This window comes from Lepus europaeus, chromosome 2, assembly GCF_033115175.1.
Source record: "Lepus europaeus isolate LE1 chromosome 2, mLepTim1.pri, whole genome shotgun sequence".
Lineage (NCBI taxonomy): Eukaryota > Metazoa > Chordata > Mammalia > Lagomorpha > Leporidae > Lepus > Lepus europaeus.
Window position 1 is genome coordinate 71118288 of NC_084828.1, and position 19743 is coordinate 71138030.

General features: G+C 36.9%; 1 protein-coding gene across 2 annotated transcripts in view; it reads right to left on the reverse strand.

Annotated features, from left to right (window-relative positions):
- The window catches only part of ZBTB20 (zinc finger and BTB domain containing 20), an 891896-nt gene that overhangs the window by 689030 nt on the left and 183123 nt on the right, over nucleotides 1–19743 (reverse strand). For both annotated transcript variants that reach the window (XR_009867653.1, XM_062208447.1), the window contains exon 2: nucleotides 13339–13391. The gene's annotated coding sequence lies outside the window, so the exon portion shown is untranslated. The remainder of the gene's footprint in view (nucleotides 1–13338; nucleotides 13392–19743) is intronic.

Sequence of the window (19743 nt, forward strand, 5' to 3'; positions counted from 1 at the left end):
GAGAATTATAAAATGTTGATGAAATAAATTGAACACACATACATATAAAAATAAAAAGTATCTCATGCTCATGGATTGTAAAAAGTAACATTGTTAAAATGTCCATATTACCCAGAGAGATTTACAGATTCAATACAGTCCTCATCAAAATACCAATGGTATTCTTCACAGAACTAAAAAAAGTAACAAAAAGTCTCAAAATTGAAATAGAATCACAAAGATCCTGAAGAGCCAAAGTAATCTTGAGCAAGATGAACAAGGCAAGAGGGGCAGGTTAAGTCACTGCTTACAATGCTGGTATTGAATCCCAGCTGCTCAGCTTCTGATTCAGCTACCTGTTAATGTGCCTAGGAGAGCAGCAGATGATGGCCTAAGTACTAGGGCCCCTACCATGCATGTGGGAAACTAGGATGGAGTTCTGGTTCCCGGCTTTGCCCTGATCCAGACGTGTAGTGGCTATGAGCTAAATTGCTTCCTACAATGTTGGCATCCCATATGAGCACAATTTTGATTTGGGGCTGTTCTGGTTCCAAATCAGTTCCCTGCCAATGCACATAGGAAAGCAGCAGAAGATGGCCCAGTGTATCCATGTGGGAGACCTGGATGACGTTCCTAGCTCTTGCTTCATCTTTGCCCAACTATGGACATTGTGGCCATTTTGGGAGTGAACCAGTATGGAAGATGTCTTTCTTTATCTCTCCTGCACTCTCTCTGTAACTCTGCCTTTCAAATAAATAAAATAATTTTTTTAAAAACCCTACAAAATTACAGTCACAAAAACAACATGTTCTGGCAGAAAACTTGACAGGCAAAGTAGATATACCATAGAATATAACAGAACTCAGAAATCAACACATATCTACAGCCAACTGATCTCTAACAAAAGTGCCAAAATCAGGCAGTGGTGGAAATGCAGTCTCCTCAATAAATAATGCTGGAAAAATTGGGTATCCATCTGTAGAAGCACGTACCTATGTCTCTTCCCTCTCTCATCATATGCAAAAATCAACTAGAAACAGATCAAAGATCTAAATGTAAGTTCTGGAACCATGAAACCATGACAAAGCACTGGAAGACATCAGTGTAGGCTATGATTTTTTTTTTTAGGTCAGACTCAAAACTACAGGAAGTAAAAACAAAAATATAAAAATAGGATTCTTTCAATCTAAGAAGCTTCTGCACAGAAAAGGAAATTATCAACAGACAAAGGAGACAACGTACAGAATGGGAGAATATAGTTTCAAACTCTTCAACCAACACAGACTAATACTTGTCCATTTGTAAACCGTCTTTTGAAATATGTTCAAATAATTTTTGCATTTCCTCATGAGATTTTGTTTTACTGCTGTTGAATTTTTTAAAATTTCTTTTATATTTTGGGTATTAGTCTGTGTTGGTCTATCATTTATTTTCTTTTTTTTAACTTTTATTTAATAAATATAAATTTCCAAAGTACACTTTATGAATTACAATGGCTTCTCCCCCCCCATAACTTCCCTCCCACCAGCAACCACCCAACCCCAATACCTCTCCCATTCCATTCGCATCAAGATTCATTTTCAACTCTCTTTATATAGAGAAGATCAATTTAGTATAAATTAAGTAAAGATTTCAATAGTTTGCACCCACACTGAAACACAAAGTGTAAAATACTGTTTGAGTACTAGTTATAGCATTAATTGACATTGTACAACACATTTTTTTTTAAACTTTTATTTAAGAAGTATAAATTTCCAAAGTACAGCTTATGGATTACAATGGCTTCCCCCCCGACTCCCATAACTTCCCTCCCACATTAAGAACAGAGACCCTACATGAGGATTAAGTGCACAGTGACTCCTGTTGTTGACTTAGTAAATTGACACTCTTGTTTATGGCATCAGTAATCACCCTAGGCTCTAGTCATGAGTTGCCAAGGCTATTGAAGCATTTTGAGTTTGCTGACTCCAATCTTATTTAAACGAGGTCACAGTCAAAGTGGAAGTTCTCTCCTCCCTTCAGAGAAAGGTACCTCCTTCTTTGATGGCCCGTTCTTTCCACTGGATCTCACTCGCAGAGATCTTTCATTTAGTTTTTTTTTTTTTTTTTTTTTTTTTTCTGAGTGTCTTGGCTTTCCATGCCTAAAATACTCTAATGGGCTCTTCAGCCAGATCCAAATGCCTTAAGGGCTAATTCTGAGGCCAGAGTGCTGTTTAGGCCATCTGCCATTCTATGAGTCTGCTGTGTATCCCGTTTCCCATGTTGGATCGCTCTCTCCTTCTTAATTCTATCATTTAGTATTAGCAGACACTAGTCTTGTTTATGTGATCTCTTTGACTCTTAGACCTATCATGATCAACTGTGAACTGAAATTGATCACTTGGACTAATGAGATGGCATTGGTACATGCCACCTTGATGGGATTGAATTGGAATCCCCTGGCATGTTTCTAACTCTACCATTTGGGGCAAATCAGATTGAGCATGTCCCAAATTGTATATCTCCTCCCTCTCTTATTCCCATTCTTATATTTAACAGAGATCACTTTTCAGTTAAATTTAAACACCTAGGAATAATTGTGTGTTAATTACAGAGTTCAACCAATAGTATTAAGTAGAACAAAAAAAAAAATACTAAAAGGGATAAAGTATTAAATTGTTCATCAACAGTAAGGACAGGGGCTGATCAAGTCACTGTTTCTCATAGTGTCCATTTCACTTCAACAGGTTTCCTTTTCGGTGTTCGGTCAGTTGTCACTGACCGAGCACCAAAAAGGAAAAATCCTTAATAACATTGTCAGGAAAATGCAAATCAAAACCTTAATAAGACAATATCTAACCCCAATTAGAATGATGATAATCAAAGACACAAGAAATAACAATACTGGAATGGATGTGGAGAAAGGGGAACTATTACAGAATGCTGGTGGAATTGTAAATTAGTACAGCCAGGGGCTGGCACTATGGCGCAGTAGGATAATCCTCTGCCTGCAGTGCCGGCATCTCATATGGACGCCGGTTCTAGTCCCGGTTCCTCCACTTCCAATCCAGCTCTCTGCTATTGCCTGGGAGAGCAGAAGATGGCCCAAGTCCTTGGGCCCCTGCACCCACATGGGAGACCAGGAGGAGGCGCCTGGCTCCTGGCTTCGGATTGGCACAGCTCCAGCCGTTGCAGCCATGTGGAGAGTGAACTAGTGGATGGAAGACCTTTCTCTCCCTCTCATTGTCTGTAACTCTACCTCTCAAATAAAATAAATAAAATCTTTAAAAAAAATTAGTACAGCCATTATGGAAAATAGTGTGGTCTCAAAAAAAAAAAAAAACACTATAAATGTGATATGGCAATTCTACTCCTAGATATATGATTATCACTATTCTAATTCAAGCACTGAAAGACAAGTATCACATGTTCAAAATATTTGTAAACCAAACAAATTAATTTCATGGAAATAAAGAGTAGAATAGACTGGGACTGGCACTGTGGCATATTGGATAAAATTGCCACCTGTGATGTCAGTATCCTATATAGGCACCAGTTCTTGTCCTGCTGTTCCACTTCCAGTCCAGTTCCCTGCTAAAGCACCTTAAGAAGCTGCAGAAGATGGCCTGAGTACTTGGGCCCCTGCACCCATTTGGGAGACCTGCATGAAGCTTCTGCCTCTTGGCTTCAGCCTGGCCCCAGCCCAGGTCATTATAGCCATTTAGGGAATGAACCAGGGAATGGAAGATCAGTCTCTCTCTCCCTCTCTCTCCCTCTCCTTCTACTTCTCTGCCTCTCTGTAACTCTGCTTTTTTTTTTTTTTCTTTTTCTTTAGAGAGAGAGACAGAGAGAAAGGTCTTCCTTCTGTTGGTTCACCCCCCAAATGGCCGCCACGGCTGATCCGAAGCCAGGAGCCAGGTGCTTCCCCCAGGTTTCCCATGCAGGTGCAGGGCCCAAGCACTTGGGCCATCCTCCACTGCCCTCCTGGGCCACAGCAGAGAGCTGGACTGGAAGAGGAACAACCAGGACAGAATCTGGCACCCCGACTGGGAGTAGAACCCGGTGTGCTGGCACCACAGGCGGAGGATTAGCCCAGTGAGCTGTGGCACCAGTCCCTCTGCTTTTCAAATAAATAAATACATCTTTTAAACAAACAAACAAAAAAGAGTAGAATAGGGTTTGTCAGAGGCTGGGAAGGGTACCAGGAGGGGAAGACAAAAAAAAAAAAATTGGTTATTGGATACAAAAATCAGGTTGGAAAGAAAAAATGCATTTTTGTGTACTATAGCACCACAGTGTAACCATATATATGAGTAATTTATGTTAATAGCTACAACAAAGGATCTTTAATGTTCCTAACTGCCTGGCTATGCCCTGGATATTACTGGCTTTTGGGGACTAGAGCAGTAGTTGCAAACTTTCTCTTATCTCTCCTCTCTTTCTCTTTCTGCATCTCAAATAAATAAAATAACAGCAATAATAATAAAATGACATCACAATCCTAACTATAACCTCAAGAGACAGTACTATTTCCATTTTCCTGTATAGGTGAGTATACTTAGAGTCTGAGAAGTAGAGTAATTCACACTAAGTAGTTAATTCTAGACTGAAAGACAGTTTTAACTATGAATACAATACTATTTCCAGTATGGAGAATATAAAACATACATGTTGAATGAGGAATACAATACTATTTCCAGTATGGAGAATATAAAACATGTTGAATAAGGAATAGATCACAAATAAATATCAAGAACCTCCAAATTTATGTCAGTGATTTAAAGAGATTAATCACTTCAAGCTCTAGGGTTAACTAGGTAATTCCAAATCTAAAACTAAAATTAATCCTATGAAATGGAATGTATTTTATATACACTCAAATATACAAGGCAAATATTTTTCATAGAGGAAAATAATATGAGCTATACTCTTCATCCTGTCTGAGAAGAGTCCTTTTCCTTAAGAATTCATCACTTTCAGTATTGTTACCCAAATTATTAATGTTTTCTTATGAAACATATCATGCTAGAAAATGACACACTATTCCTAGAGAAAATTTTGAGCAAAAAAAAGCTAACCACTTTGGAAATGACTGAAAAGGGGGTGGTTATGTACCTTTAAGAAAATTATCCAGATGTTTTAAAGTATTTAACTTTCCAAATATTTTAGATTTAATTCTGTGACTTTAGCAACAAAGAATACAGTTTCGCAAAAAAATGAGAAAAACTGTTTTAGAAGTGCAGAAATCATCTAAATATTATTAGCTTTTATTAAATAGCAACAGAAAACTATGTACTGTGAGTTATTTTCAGCTATAAGTGTATCTTCTTTTTATCCAATAAAATAAACACTAAATTCCTCCATCTCAAATACTGATGATATCAGCAGAGTGCTGACACATCTGGATGTCTTTCTGAGCTTACCTAAACTGACCTTTCTGCTATGTTCTTTCCCTTGCAGGACCTTTAGCTGTGCACATTTGCAAAAACCACTTGACTTGTTTACATTCTCCCACACCATGCTACTTCAAATGGTCTTCCAAACTTTCAAACAATGGACTTTCTTTGGTACCTACCTTTGTCTCCCTGCTCAAAAATAGGGGAAACCTCAGTTCAAATGGTCATAAACCCTCTCTAACTTTGGTAAACGTGTTTAAAAAGTTGATCTCATACCAGTACCAGAATTACATAAAATAAACATGCTCTTAGTGTTAAATCACAGATTAGAATATAAAAATCTCTATAGATAATCAGTCTTAATGCAGTACTATTCGTGTGCATAAATGCATTTGAAAATAGCATGCATATGTATGCCAGCTATTTGTTATGTTTAAATGTACATATCATATTTACATGTTAAAGAAATATAAAGATATAAAGAGTTAAAGATATATATGCACTTACATTTCAGCACTTACTTCTGAAAGTTAAAGGGAAAATACTTAAATGTTTTCACAACATAAATCCTAACAGAAATGAAATGTCCTTTAAAAAGTATAATTAATGGCAGTTGTGTCAAAACAAGGACCAAATGGTCATACTTTATAATTCATAGTTTAAGAGGTCATAGCTCAAATTATTACTTTATAAAACTGATTATCTGTGAGTAATCTGACAAATCCATCTAATATACACTGAATGCACATAAAATATTTTTGAGTAAAAGGAATGTATGTCCAAGTGGACAGCTGATGAAGGCAATGGCCTTTTTACTGATGAAGGCTGAAGTCCAGCATAATGACTTGGAATGCCTTTGAATGAGCATACAGACTGGAAGGCCAAACAGAACACACATCCAAAAGACAGCAGAATGAACAATCTGACCAGCAGACAGAACTATTCCCATACACATACCCAATGAAAGGGACTAAATAGTCATTTCCATCACCGGCTCTCCCTTACCATTCCTACAACTCATAGATTATTAATAAAAAAAAAATTAGGAGAGATGATTTTCTGTAATTTAAATAAAAATACTAGCAATCCCCAAGACATTTCATCTGAGATTCAAAAATATCTATGGGTCATTTATATCAGACAAAGTAGGCTAGGTTTACAAAGCTGTTTTCTTTTGTTTAAAGATTTTATTTATTTATTTATTTATTTGACAGGTAGAGTTACAGAGTGAGAGGGAGAGACAGAGGGAAAGGTCTTTCTTTTCTTGAATCACTCCCTAAATGGTCACAACAGCTGGAGCTGTGCTGATATAAAGTCAGGATCCACGTATTTCTTCCAGGTCTCCCACGCGAGTGCAGGGGCCCAAGGACTTAGGCCATCTTTTTTTTTTTTTTTTTTGGACAGGCAGAGTACACAGTGAGAGAGAGAGACAGAGAGAAAGATCTCCCTTTGCCGTTGATTCAGCCCTCAATGGCCGCTGTGGCTGGTGCACCGCACTGATCCGAAGCCAGGAGGCAGGTGCTTCTCCTGGTCTCCCATGCGGGTGCAGGGCCCAAGTGCTTGGGCCATCCTCCACTGCACTCCCGGGCCACAGCAGAGAGCTGGACTGGAAGAGGAGCACCAGGACAGAATCCGGCGCCCTGACTGGGACTAGAACCTGGTGTGCCGGCACCACAGGCGGAGGATTAGCCTTTTGAGCTGCGACGCCAGCCAACTTGGGCCATCTTCTACTGCTTTCCCAGGCTACAAAGAGAGCTGGATTGGAAGAGGAGCAGCCGAGACTAGATCCGACGCCCATATGGGATGTTGGTACCATAGGCAGAGGATTAACCCACTGCACCACGTCGCTGGCCCCACAAAGCTGTTTTCTTTATGACTCACTTTGGAAGCAAATATTACTTTCATGTATCTTCATTCCAAAGCTGAGATAATTTGGCCTCTCCACAGTTCTTAAATGTAGAGTAATCCACTATTAAGAAAGCTGCCGGCCGGTGCCGTGGCTCAATAGGCTAATCCTCCACCTGCAGTGCTGGCACACCTGGTTCTAGTCCCGGTCGGGGCACCGGATTCTGTCCCGGTTGCCCCTCTTCCAGTCCAGCTCTCTGCTATGGCCCGGGAAGGCAGTGGAGGATGGCCCAAGTGCTTGGGCCCTGCACCCCATGGGAGACCAGGAGAAGGAACTGGCTCCTGCCTTTGGATCAGCATGGTGTGCCAGCCATAGCACGCTGGCCACGGCGGCCATTGGAGGGTGAACCAATGGCAAAGGAAGACCTTTCTCTCTGTCTCTCTCTCTCTCACTGTCCACTCTGCCTGTCAAAAAAAAAAAAAAAAAAAAAGCCGCCATGGAAGATAATTCCTCTACTTAGAACAAATTCTCTTACTCAAGCAAGAATTGAGAAGGTCCACAACTCTATGTTTGGGATATTTATTTACATGTTTAAGATACATCTATGGGGCTGGTGCTGTGGCACAGTAGGTTAATCCTCTGCCTGTGGCACAGACATCCCATATGGGCGCCGGTTCTAGTCCTGGCTGCTCCACTTCCAGTCCAGCTCTCTGCTGTGGCCTGGAAATCAGTAGAAGATGGCCCAAGTCCTTAGGCCTGGGGGACTTGGAAAATTCCCCTAGCTCCTGGCTTCAGATCGGCGCAGCTCCGGCCACTGCATCCAATTGGGGAGTGAATCAGCGGATGGAAGACCTTTCTCCTTCCACCTCTCCTTCTCTCTCTGTGTAACTCTGACTTTCAAATAAATAAGTAAGTCTTTTAAAAAAATACATCTATTAGTCTACAGGCTCCTCAAGAGTAAGAACTATGGCTCCTGTTTTTAACAGTTACATCCAAGGTTTCAAAGTTCCTGGCACAAGGTTACATTCAATACCTATTTGCAGGAGAATGGAAAGAAGGGATGTGGGGAAGGAAGGTGAGTGGCTACAGTTAGCCCATCTCCTTTAGCATTATTTGTGTTACTGTGGAGAGAAAAATTTTTTTAAAAACTACAAGCTAATATATTTGCCTAACCACCTATTCATGGATCCATTCTATCTATACCAGATACCAAGAAGACTTAAAAATGTTTACAGAAGTGCATTGCTACAAGATAAAATAAATTAAAATGCATGAAAAGTGAAAACAATGGAAAGTAGAATGGCAAACAGAATACTTACACATGTATACTCATGAAGAGAGTTATACAAAAGAGAATTTGTTCTAGAATTTCTCCAATTTATATTAATCTTATTACAACAACTGTTATTATAGGTTCATTATCACAAAGCAGTAAATAAGTACTTACTAGTTCTTTGACTAGCTTCACATGGTGGCAAATATTACATAATCAGATACCTTATTATTGTAAGTCAAGCAGTCTTATGGATGAGACAGATATTCAATTACAAGAAGTTTGCCAACTATGTTGTAATAGTAAAAATATAGATTTGTTTAAGAGAAAAAAGCAGGAATCCTCTCTGAACCAGCAAAAAAGTTTACATGGCAATTGCTTTACTTTGATGCCACTATATCAGTTACAGAGATTTTCATGGTACCTGTGAAACCTCTTGACTCTTGAAGCATAGGAAATACACCCTCTCAGTCCTTACTAGTACAACAAATGAGATCTGCACACTTAAATGACAATAAAGTATGAAATACATTTAAAAATTTTTTTTTCCATAAGACTGAGAGCTTAATTCTGATTCTATTTAGCCTAGTAAATGCTTCTGTCATTCTGTTGGGCCAGCCCACACATACTGGGCTCTTGATAGGTCCTGGGCTCGACCATCTGGCCCTTTATTTACTTAATTCTTTTTAATACTGACAAGTATATTAGTAACACTTCCTTGATCACTGGTAAATATAAAGCTACTACACAAGTACGATTTTTTTCTGATTCTGAAAGTCATTAATTAGTTGTGGATAGGGTGAGGGAGAATTTTAATGATACATTGAGCAGAACTACAGAAATAATCAAATTCTCAAAAAGAAAGCATGTTAATTTACTTTCAACATCATTAGAGGAATAAAAAACATCTTATAATCACTAATGAATGTAAAACAGAGAGCTGGGTATTTGGGGGAACAGTAGACAGCGAGGAAGAATAAATGCAACATTTGTCTAAGAATCACAAATCCTCTACATATTTTTGGACAATGTCCATGCTTTTTCTTGATCGTTTGATTGCTCTATTTAACAACATGTTTCATGAGCATGTTTCATTCAGTTAATAAACATGGATTCACAAAGGAAACAAATAAGGTACATAATTCCTATTTTCAAAAACAGATTATTTTACTGTTACTCAAATTATGCATTAGATAAAGTTAGAAGCTGCAATAATCTTTTCAAGGCAGAAAGGTCTCATTTACTTGAGATTATAGAACAAAATATAGTCTTAAAAAAGAGAATGTAGTTTCCTAAGGTGCTAAAAACTCATTTAGAAAGATGATATGGTCTAATTATACATATTGAAACTTGGAATTTATATATTTTAAGTCCATTATAAAACATACGTATTTTCAGGGTTTTTTTCCTCTGTTGGATGTGAGATCATCTAATACTAATTCTCTTTAGGATTTAGATTTTTTAAAGAGTACTGGCAGATTGTTATGTGTATTAATTCAAGCATCAAATTTAAAATATAATAACTAAAATCCCTGAAACCAAAGGGTCTGTGCAAAGTTGAAACCACTGTCCTAATTTGTAGGACCAAACAATGTAACACCAAGCAAAGGCCTCTTAGACATCATTTTGGGTTTCCATCTCAACTTTCTCCATATGAATTTTGAAGAAATTTAGATGAGACTTTCCACTAAACACTAGAATATCAACTAAAAACTTTTAACATGTAGATTGTGGAGTAATTAGTAATTCCTTAATAAAATCTTGTTACCTCACGAAAAAAATTTAATTGGCTTCTATGCATAAGTAAATTGATAAAAGGATGAAGAACAAGCAGGAGGAAAAAACATACTTTGTAATATGTAATTTAAAAACTGTCAAAGGCACAGGCATGTCTTATTTACTGGTATATGAAAGAAGTAGAATGGATACTTCTGCATACAAATAAATGCAGGTGCTGAGACATAATAGAAGCTCATGTTACAAGGGAACTTAAACTTCTCTGGGCAGTGATCAGCTATGATGGAACTGAGGCAGTTACAATGCACTGATTAACTGGCTGAGAGGGCTATTATTCATGGCAGGTATGTAAGCAGTCAGGGCAGCGATGTTGGTGGCCTCTTCTCATCAAGCAGCTTTGCCAGTACAGACTGGATGCCTGGAACCAGGCAAAACACAAAAACAATAAAACCTAGAGCCAGCTAAAGACAGATTCAACACAATCCATCTCCAATTTTAAATATTACTGGAAATCTATGCTGAAGAATATTTTCCCTTGGGACTGGCATACATTGTGTTCTCAGATGTTGACTGATACTTACCTCCATTTATCTTAGTATGCAGAGCAATATGCCTGAAACAATATCTAAAAATTCCCAGAATATTACAGAACAATGTGATTCTAACATTTGCTGGCAAAAATTTCTGTTGATAGGTATAACCATCATGTCACTATATGAACAGATGGTCAAAGTGAGTCCATTTCACTGACAGTATTTTATGTGGGTTTTTTTTTTTATATTGAACAACCAAACGACATAAAAGCACAACAAAGAAGAGGTTATTGTGCCTTCTCTAATTTGCTTAGCAGTCTTACCTGTGAAATGTGAAAATAAGGAAACAGCACAGACTATAATACTACCAAGTACTATTTCCTTATAACTTTTAATCAAATACTTAAGTATTCATATTAAAAAATCCTGATATTTGAGAAAATGGAAACATACAAACAATATTTTCATTTTTCGATTTCATGATCTCCAGTAAAAAGAAAAAAAAGTCATATGTCTCATTTTTAAGTCTTTTGATCTAACCAACAGTTTATAAGTAAAAAGCAAGTTATTGATCTTATTTGAATTCAGGTCTTTTAATGACAACTCAGGAAAAAATGTATGTTTACAAAGCAAATTCCCATATTAAAATGTATCTTCCTTTGAAAGGCTATGCTCTCTCTGCATATATATTGTTTTTAGTGAAAATTTTTAAATGTAAAAGTTGAAGTGTTCATAATCAAATTAACAATATACCTGCCAGATGTTCAATACTAAATTTTACACCATGAGATTTCTTGACACACACACACACTGCTAACTGATTTGTTAGTTTGGTAACTTCATCACTATAACCTCCTCAAAATATACCTTAGCTTCAATTTGTTAAGATAAAAATAAGAGGCCAGAGCCATGGCTCAATAGGCTAATCCTCCGCCTGCAGCGCCAGCACACTGGGTTCTAGTCCTAGTCAGGGCGCCGGATTCTGTCCTGGTTGCCCCTCTTCCAGGTCAGTTCTTTGTTGTGACCCGGGAGTGCAGTGGAGGATGGCCTAAGTGCTTGGGCCCTGCACCCCATGGGAGACCAGGAGAAGCACCTGGCTCCTGCCTTTGGATAAGCGCAGTGCGCCGGCCACTGCGGCCATTGGAGGGTGAACCAACAGCAAAGGAAGACCTTTCTCTCTTTCTCTCTCTCTCACTGTCCACTCTGCCTGTCAAAAAAATAATAAAATAATTTAAAAATTAAAAAAATAATATTATGGGGCAAATTAGAGATAAAAATTATCTATGTATTTTAAAATATAATAGCAGCTATCAAATGCAATGGCAGAAAACTGCTGAAAATTATATTGTTAACATGCATTTATACGTATGGCTGTGGAAACTTAGGTGTGAAAGGAATTCTGGTTATCTACCTTCAGAAACAGCTGGTGAAATATGAGGTTTAAGTGTACATCTTTAGTACCTCTGTACCTTAAAATATTGTCGAGTATTAATTTTTCATCAAGTTGTCATTTTCTTTGACATTTGGTTTTATTAATCAAGGCATTTATCATTAATTTGTAGAAAATACCGTAATTAAGCCAAATAAAATAAAATCCTTAAAAGGTTAAAATTAGAAAGCAGGTGAATTAGAACTTTGACATTACCCTGTTGACATACAGGAGCTTTTTGGAAGTATGGGAATCAAGTTTTTTCAATGAGTTTGGTGCCTCAATCTTGGGGCTGACTGGTTTAAAAAAAATGTTATAAAGATTTGATTTAAAGATCTCTGACAGTTTTGACATTCAGGTGAAAGTACTGCTGCTGCATTTGGAACAATTTGCATATCCCACTGCTAAACGGAATGTCTGAGGTGTGCACTGGTGTAAAGAAATTAAAAACAAGCTATCATACATGCTTAAGTGTACATATTCACAAAACTGATGGTTGGATCGTACCACCCCACCCCCCTCCAATGTAATCTGTGATTTACTCTTCTATAATAAATTACCCTACCATGTTATTCTCGCTGGAAGATCTAACCATGCATGTAAGAAGCAAAGTAATTACAGCTCCTTCTTGTCTAAGAAACCTCCTTCAATCCCTATGAGCTCTTTGTACACAATGCAGCAACACAAGTCTATTGTAAACTTCTTGCCTAATATGCTGGACTTCTATCAGCAGCCATTAAATCTCATCAGAACAGTTTTGTTGTCCCCAACAAATGCATTGTTATCTCTTACAGTTCACTGTAAACCTCTCCCTGAGAAGACACAGGTAGTGAGTTTTCAGCTTTGAACCAATCTGTATCCTTAAGGAAAGGGTAACATAAAAATCAGAAGAGTTCCAAAGTAATTTTAAAAGGAGGAACACAATATATTCTCACAGAGAACGGAGAAGGTGTATAGAAATACTAAATTAATTATCTGAGATAACATAAGGCATCTTCTTTTTTGACTTATACTTTCAGATTATTATTTCACAGACATAGAAAAAGGTATTCAATGTGTTAAAGGGCAAAAAATGAATGACCTGAGGTAGTAAATTGAAGATCTTAAATATCATAAGACACTTCAATAAGATAAAATTCATTCAAGTAAACATCATTGGACATTACCTTCGGCCTTCAGAGTCTCACAGGATAATTCTTAACACTTCTTTTTTGTATAGCTGTAAAAGAGAAATACTTAAAATCACCAATCTGCCAAGGAAACATTTGCTTCTTTATGTTATCTTTATGATTGTCCAGGAGAGCTAGGTAGCTGAATTGTATATGTCAATTAAATCTGTAGTTTAAAAAAGAAAAACAAAAGCTAAAACATTCAGGTGTGTATGTGCAGTGCAAGTAGGCATTAAAATATGGCATAAATGGTCAATCTAATCCACTGTGTGTACAATTATAATCAGGATGGGCAACAGAGTATTTATTATATTATTAGAAACTTTCCCAATTTATACTAATAAAGGTATTTACATTCATATTTTCATGTTTAAAAATTAATATCAAATAGTCTTCAACCCTTTTATTATTTATCCTTAATTAACAGACCTTGCAAAGATCTAAGATGTATAGCATTGGTAAGCACTATTGAGTTAGGAAGTATATTAAGACATAGGCTCTAACCTCAAAATAGTGGAAAAGAGCAGACATACCTGTATAGTCTTAGACAACTCAAAGGAAACAAAATGAGTGGAAAGAAAAAAGGAAACAGAGAGTAACATTTAGTATAGTTTGACTTGTGTATAGAAACCATTAGTAGGGGCATACCAAGATTTAGAGGCCGGGATACCAAACAAATGCATGAGTCATTTTAAGTTTCTCAGCATCCAAAAATATTTGCCATTATAGAAACAAAGCTGTGACTAGGACCTCCTGTACAGCAGACAGGATTCTGAGTTGCCTTTAAAGATAATTTGGTGATGGTGATAATAAAAAGATTTGAAATAATTCTTATTAAAAAATTGAGTTTGATGTTATATGACCTCAGAAAATGATCTCTCTAAATTTGCTATGAAATCTCAATGATAACCTTGATGTCATATTTACTAATAATCTCCACAGAGATTTAGCTGTTCAAGTCTCCAAAGCAGTTTTACTAATGGAAGGGCAATACATAAACATAAGCTGATCCTATAAGCCAGTGCATCTACAGTAAAAAGACTCACATTATTTTTAAGTCTGAGGATTTTAATTGACTGGATATTTAATACACATGTACAACATTTTCACAGAGGGAAAACAAAGAAACAAAACAGCAAACCATGTCAATAAAACAAAACAAATGGGAGTTTAGGCTACTGAAAGAAAATGGGATCCAGAATAGGAAGATGACAGTCCTGTAATAACCATGGTACTAATGATGGATAAACAGAGGATGAGTAGGAATGGAAAGGAAAACATGTGAAGATTACAGAGATAAGATGGAAAGGACATTTCTGAGAAAACTAACACCATTATATGCTATATTATAAACTTTGGATTTATTTATTCTCTATCTTCTCCCATTAAGATGGAAAAAAGCATATGGGCAAGCACTTTTTTTGTTGTTCTATTTTTGTTTTTTAAACCATGTAATCTATTTCCATGAATGGTGCCTGCTACCTAAAGAAATCAATGATTATTTATATAATGAAAAAATGACCTGACCAACATATAAAACAGGAAGTGAGTTGGCACCACTTAAAGAAACTGAGGCTTTAAGAAGTTATATGTTACAAATATATCATACTAACAGGGGAAGCAGGCTGTGGGGTATATGGCTACTCTTTGTACTACTTCACAATTTTTGTTTTGCAAATTTAAAAGGATTCTGAAATAAAAGTGTATACACACACACATATGATATAAAAGTGTGTGTGTATATTCTTCAGGGTGACAAGACAAAGCCCAGGAATACTAAACATTTTCTATTTAAAGTGAGGTAATTTTATTTTTTAAATATTTATTTATTTGGAGCCTGGTACAGTGGGTTAAGCTGCTGTGTGCAGTACCAGCATCTCATGGGGATGCTGATTCAAGTCCCAGATGCTCCAATTCATATCCAGCTCCCTGCTAATGCACCTGGAAAAGCAGTGGAAGATGGCACCAAGTGCTTGGGCCCCTGCACCAATGACAAAGAGCGGGGTTGGGTGAGGCTGAAGCCAGGAGCCAAAAGAGTTTCCTCTCGGTCTTTCGCTGAAGTGCAGGGGCCCAAACACTTGGGCCATCTTCCATCACTTTCCAAGGATCATTAGCAGGGAGCTGGATCTGAAGTGGAACAGCTAGGACTCAAACTGGTGTCCAAATGGGATGCCAGCACTGCAGATGGCAGCTTAACTCGCTAAGCCACAGCAGTGGCCCTTAGGAAACTTTAAAGACAGTTTTGGTGATAATAAAACATGTTTTTTAAGTTGAAAATAAAATATTACATATTAAATTAAATTCAACTTTGCCTTTCTGTGAATCCAAACTCCTACAGTTCATTACTTATTTTTTTTTTTTTTTAGCCAATATTGATTCTGGCAGGGGAAACAAACAACAAGTAAATAAATTATTAGACTTACAATGATATATACTTTGTGCCATGAGTCATAGGCAAGCAAAACTAGGCAAAGGCATTGAGAGTTACATGAACTAATATTTTAGATAGGTTTGGATAGGGAAGTTTCTCAGAAGAGGTGACAAGTAGAAGAAACCTGGATGAAGTGGGAATTGAGTAAAAATTTAAAAACAAACAAAAAAAAACCTCAGGGACTATCTGGGTTAAAAAGGATTAAATGAGGTAAGGCATATTACTTTGCTTAGTACAATGCAAGCACAGAACAACTGCACTCAATAAATCTTATTTTATTATATTATTATTTTATAAATTGTGGATTTCCCCACTAGATTAAACATTTGTCAGAAGTAGTCATTTTTACTTCCCTAAAGTTCCTTGAATTGTGCCTTGCAAAATCTTAATGAACATTTATAGAACTGAAGAACAACTGACAAATTATCAGTTGGTTAAGTAGAAGAAGTAAACAGACTACAGAGATATGAAAAAGCCACCATTCTTCATGGGCCTGAATCAGTCTAAATCTGTTAAATCAATGCCACATAATAATCAATCTTTCTTACATTACAAAGTAAGGAAAACATAAACAGCTATAGTTTTAAAGCACAGATTATAAAATAATAGGAAAGACTCACAAGAAATAAAACACTCAATATTAGGACGCTACATTGAGCGTTTATTTTCATGTAGTGTCTGCCTCCATTAGGCAGCCCTGTTTTCCTAGCACAAGGATTCTGCTACACAGGTATCTAATTCCTTTATGTATTCCTACTGCAAGCACAAGGATCGGTTTATAGCAAACATTCAAAAAATCTTGGTTTAACTAAATTGTACTAAAATTGTCTTTAATAGCTCCGATGAGTAAAAGTTCAAAACAACCAAGAGATCAACAAAACTTAAAATTAAATTTCAACCAAAAAATTATTAAGGGTTAGGTCTCAGCCCTGAAGGAAAGACAGAGAAAATGGTGGGTTTTGACCAAAAATTGAAATATAAATGCCTGCATGATACTGGCTTTGGAATAAACAGATCAATAGAACAGGCCAGAGTAAGTACAATAGTATTTCCAAAGTGTGGAGACAACTGACTTATCATATGGTGAAAAATAAATTCTGTTTCCTACCTCTTACCAGGCATCAAAATATAATCATGAGTGATATATCTGAATATAACAAGTAAAACAGTAAAACCACTCTAAGAAAATGTAAGAGGATACTTCCCAAAGTTCATTGAGAAACTGAATTAAAGATTAGTTTATTTTAGTACAACACTTTTGAAAATCATCAATGTTTCTTCATATTGTGCTTTTTGAAGAATCCTTTTATGTATATGTAATTTTCTAAATTTCAAGGTGAGATGACTGTTTTGGCAATTACATACTTGATGAAGCATAACAAAGACTTATGAATTTTTTTATTACTTAAGATTTTAAAAATGCATAGGTCAAAAATATGATTGATACCTTAATTTGGTGCAAAATAATTTTTAAATCCATGCATATTTTATATATGCATTTTCTTTTTCCTTTTATTTTTTAACTTTTATTTAATAAATATAAATTTCCAAAGTACAACTTTTGAATTATAGCAGCTTTCCCCCCATAACCTCCCTCCCACACAAACCATTCCATCTCCCACTCCCTCTCCCATCCCATTAATCATCAAGATTCATTTTCAATTATCTTTATATAAAAGAAGATCAACTTAGTATACACAAAGTATAGAGTATTGTTTGAGTAGTAAGTTTTACTGTTAATTGGCATAGTACATTAAGGACAGAGGTCCTACATGGGAGCAGGTGCACAGTGACTCCCGTTGTTGATTTAACAATTGACACTCTTATTTATGACGTCAGTAATCACCAGAGACTCTTGTCATGAGCTGCCAAGGCTATGGAAGCCCACTGAGCTCACCAATTCATAGAATGCCCTAAACAGCACTCTGGCCTCAGAATCAGCCCTTAAGGCATTTGGATCTGGCTAAAAAGTTTCGCAGGCATGGATAGTCAAGACACTCTGGCAAAAAGAAAATGACCTAAATGAAAGATATTTGTGAGTGAGTTCCCAGTGGAAAGAACAGGCCATCAAAGAAGGAGGTACATTTTTCTGAAGGGAGGCGAGAACTTCTACTTTGAATATGGCCTTGTCTAAATAAGATCTTTTTTCCTTTTTTTAAGGCAGCTTCTGGGGAGAAGCATGTATCTTGTTCACTTTTTTTTAAAAGATTTATTTATTTATTATTTGAAGGGCAGAGTTATAGAGAGGCAGAGAGAGAGAGAGAGAGAGAGAGACAGGTCCTCCATTCTCTGGTTTACTCCCCATATGGCCACAATGGCCCAAGCTGGGCCTACCCGAAGCCAGGAGCTGGCACTTCAAGGACTTTTGCATATTAATATTATTTCATAGTATTTTAACTTATTACTTCAGATTATTATATTTTCCTGAATTTTAGCTAATTTCATACTTAATATTAAAATATTTATACATGTATTTTTGCTTTAAAATAGAATTCACAATTATATTTTGTGTAGTTTCTTCATATATTTTGCTCATTTAAAAATATAATATTTGATTTATTTAAAAAGAATGTTAAGCCTCTGAGCATCAACACATTAAAAATATTCATCTTTTTTGTTGATGGCCTCTTACCTTTTTTTAAAGATTCAAGGGGCCTTCAAAAAGTACATAGAAAATGCACATATGGGGGCTGGTGTTGTGGTGTAGCTGGTAAGGCCACCACCTGCAGTAGTGCCAGTTCCAATCCCGGCTGCTGCACTTCCAATCCAGCTCTCTGCTATGGCCTGAGAAAGCAGAAGACTGCCAAAGTCCTTGGGCCCCTCCTGCATATGTATGGGAGACCTGGAAGAAATTCCTAGCTCCTTGTTTCAAACTGGTGCAGCTCTGGCTGTTGCAGCCATTTGGAGAGTGAACCAGTGAATGGAAAACCTCTCTCTTTCTCTGCCTTTGCCTTTCTGTAGCTCTGCCTTTCAAATACATAAGTAAATCTTTAAAAAAAATAATTTGAGTACATAATATACTTATACACTATGCATAATATTTGACTGTATGCATATATAAATATGGAATTGTATGTAATGGGATATGTATGTGTGAATTAAAAAATATATGTTACTATTAAAGACCTATACTAAATTCTTAGTTGCATTTATCTCAGATTAAGACTATGGAAGTTTTTTCCTTCTTAGAATTTCTAAATTTGCTACAGTAAACACTTCTTTTTTGCTTCTTCATGTACAGAAAATAAATATTTTAAAAGTTTAGTTTCATCTACTTGAAAGAGAAAGATAAAGAGACAGAGAGAGATCTTCCATATATTGCTTCACTCTCCAAATGTCTGCAATAGCCAGAACTGGGCCAGGCCAAAGCCCTAAGTCCAGAACTTCCTCTTGGCTTTGCTTGTGGGTTAAAGGAATTCAAGTACTTGGACCATCAACTGTTGCCTCCTAAGATGCAGGATGTTGGATCTTAAGTGGAGCAGCTAGGACTTGTACCAGGTACTCTGATCTGGGATATTCAGTGTCCTAACAGGGGCTAAAACTTGCACCACAATGCCTACCCTGGTACAGAATATTTGAATTGATAAAAATTCAAATTAGAGTGTGAGAAACCTGACAGCAAATTCTTGAAGATGACTTTATGTTTAATCTTTAGAGAGGCAGCATGCTTTGAGATCAAAATTTCATTGCTCTGGTCCTAAGCACAATCTGTGACCCTGTGCTCTGTAGTCCTTAGCTGCTATGTAATTTTTTTTTTTTTTTGACAGGCAGAGTGGATAGTGAGAGAGAGAGAGAGACAGAGAGAAAGGTCTTCCTTTGCCGTTGGTTCACCCTCCAATGGCCGCCGCGGTAGCGTGCTGCGGCCGGCGCACCGCGCTGATCCGATGGCAGGAGCCAGGTGCTTCTCCTGGTCTCCCATGGGGTGCAGAGCCCAAACACTTAGGCCATCCTCCACTGCACTCCCGGGCCAC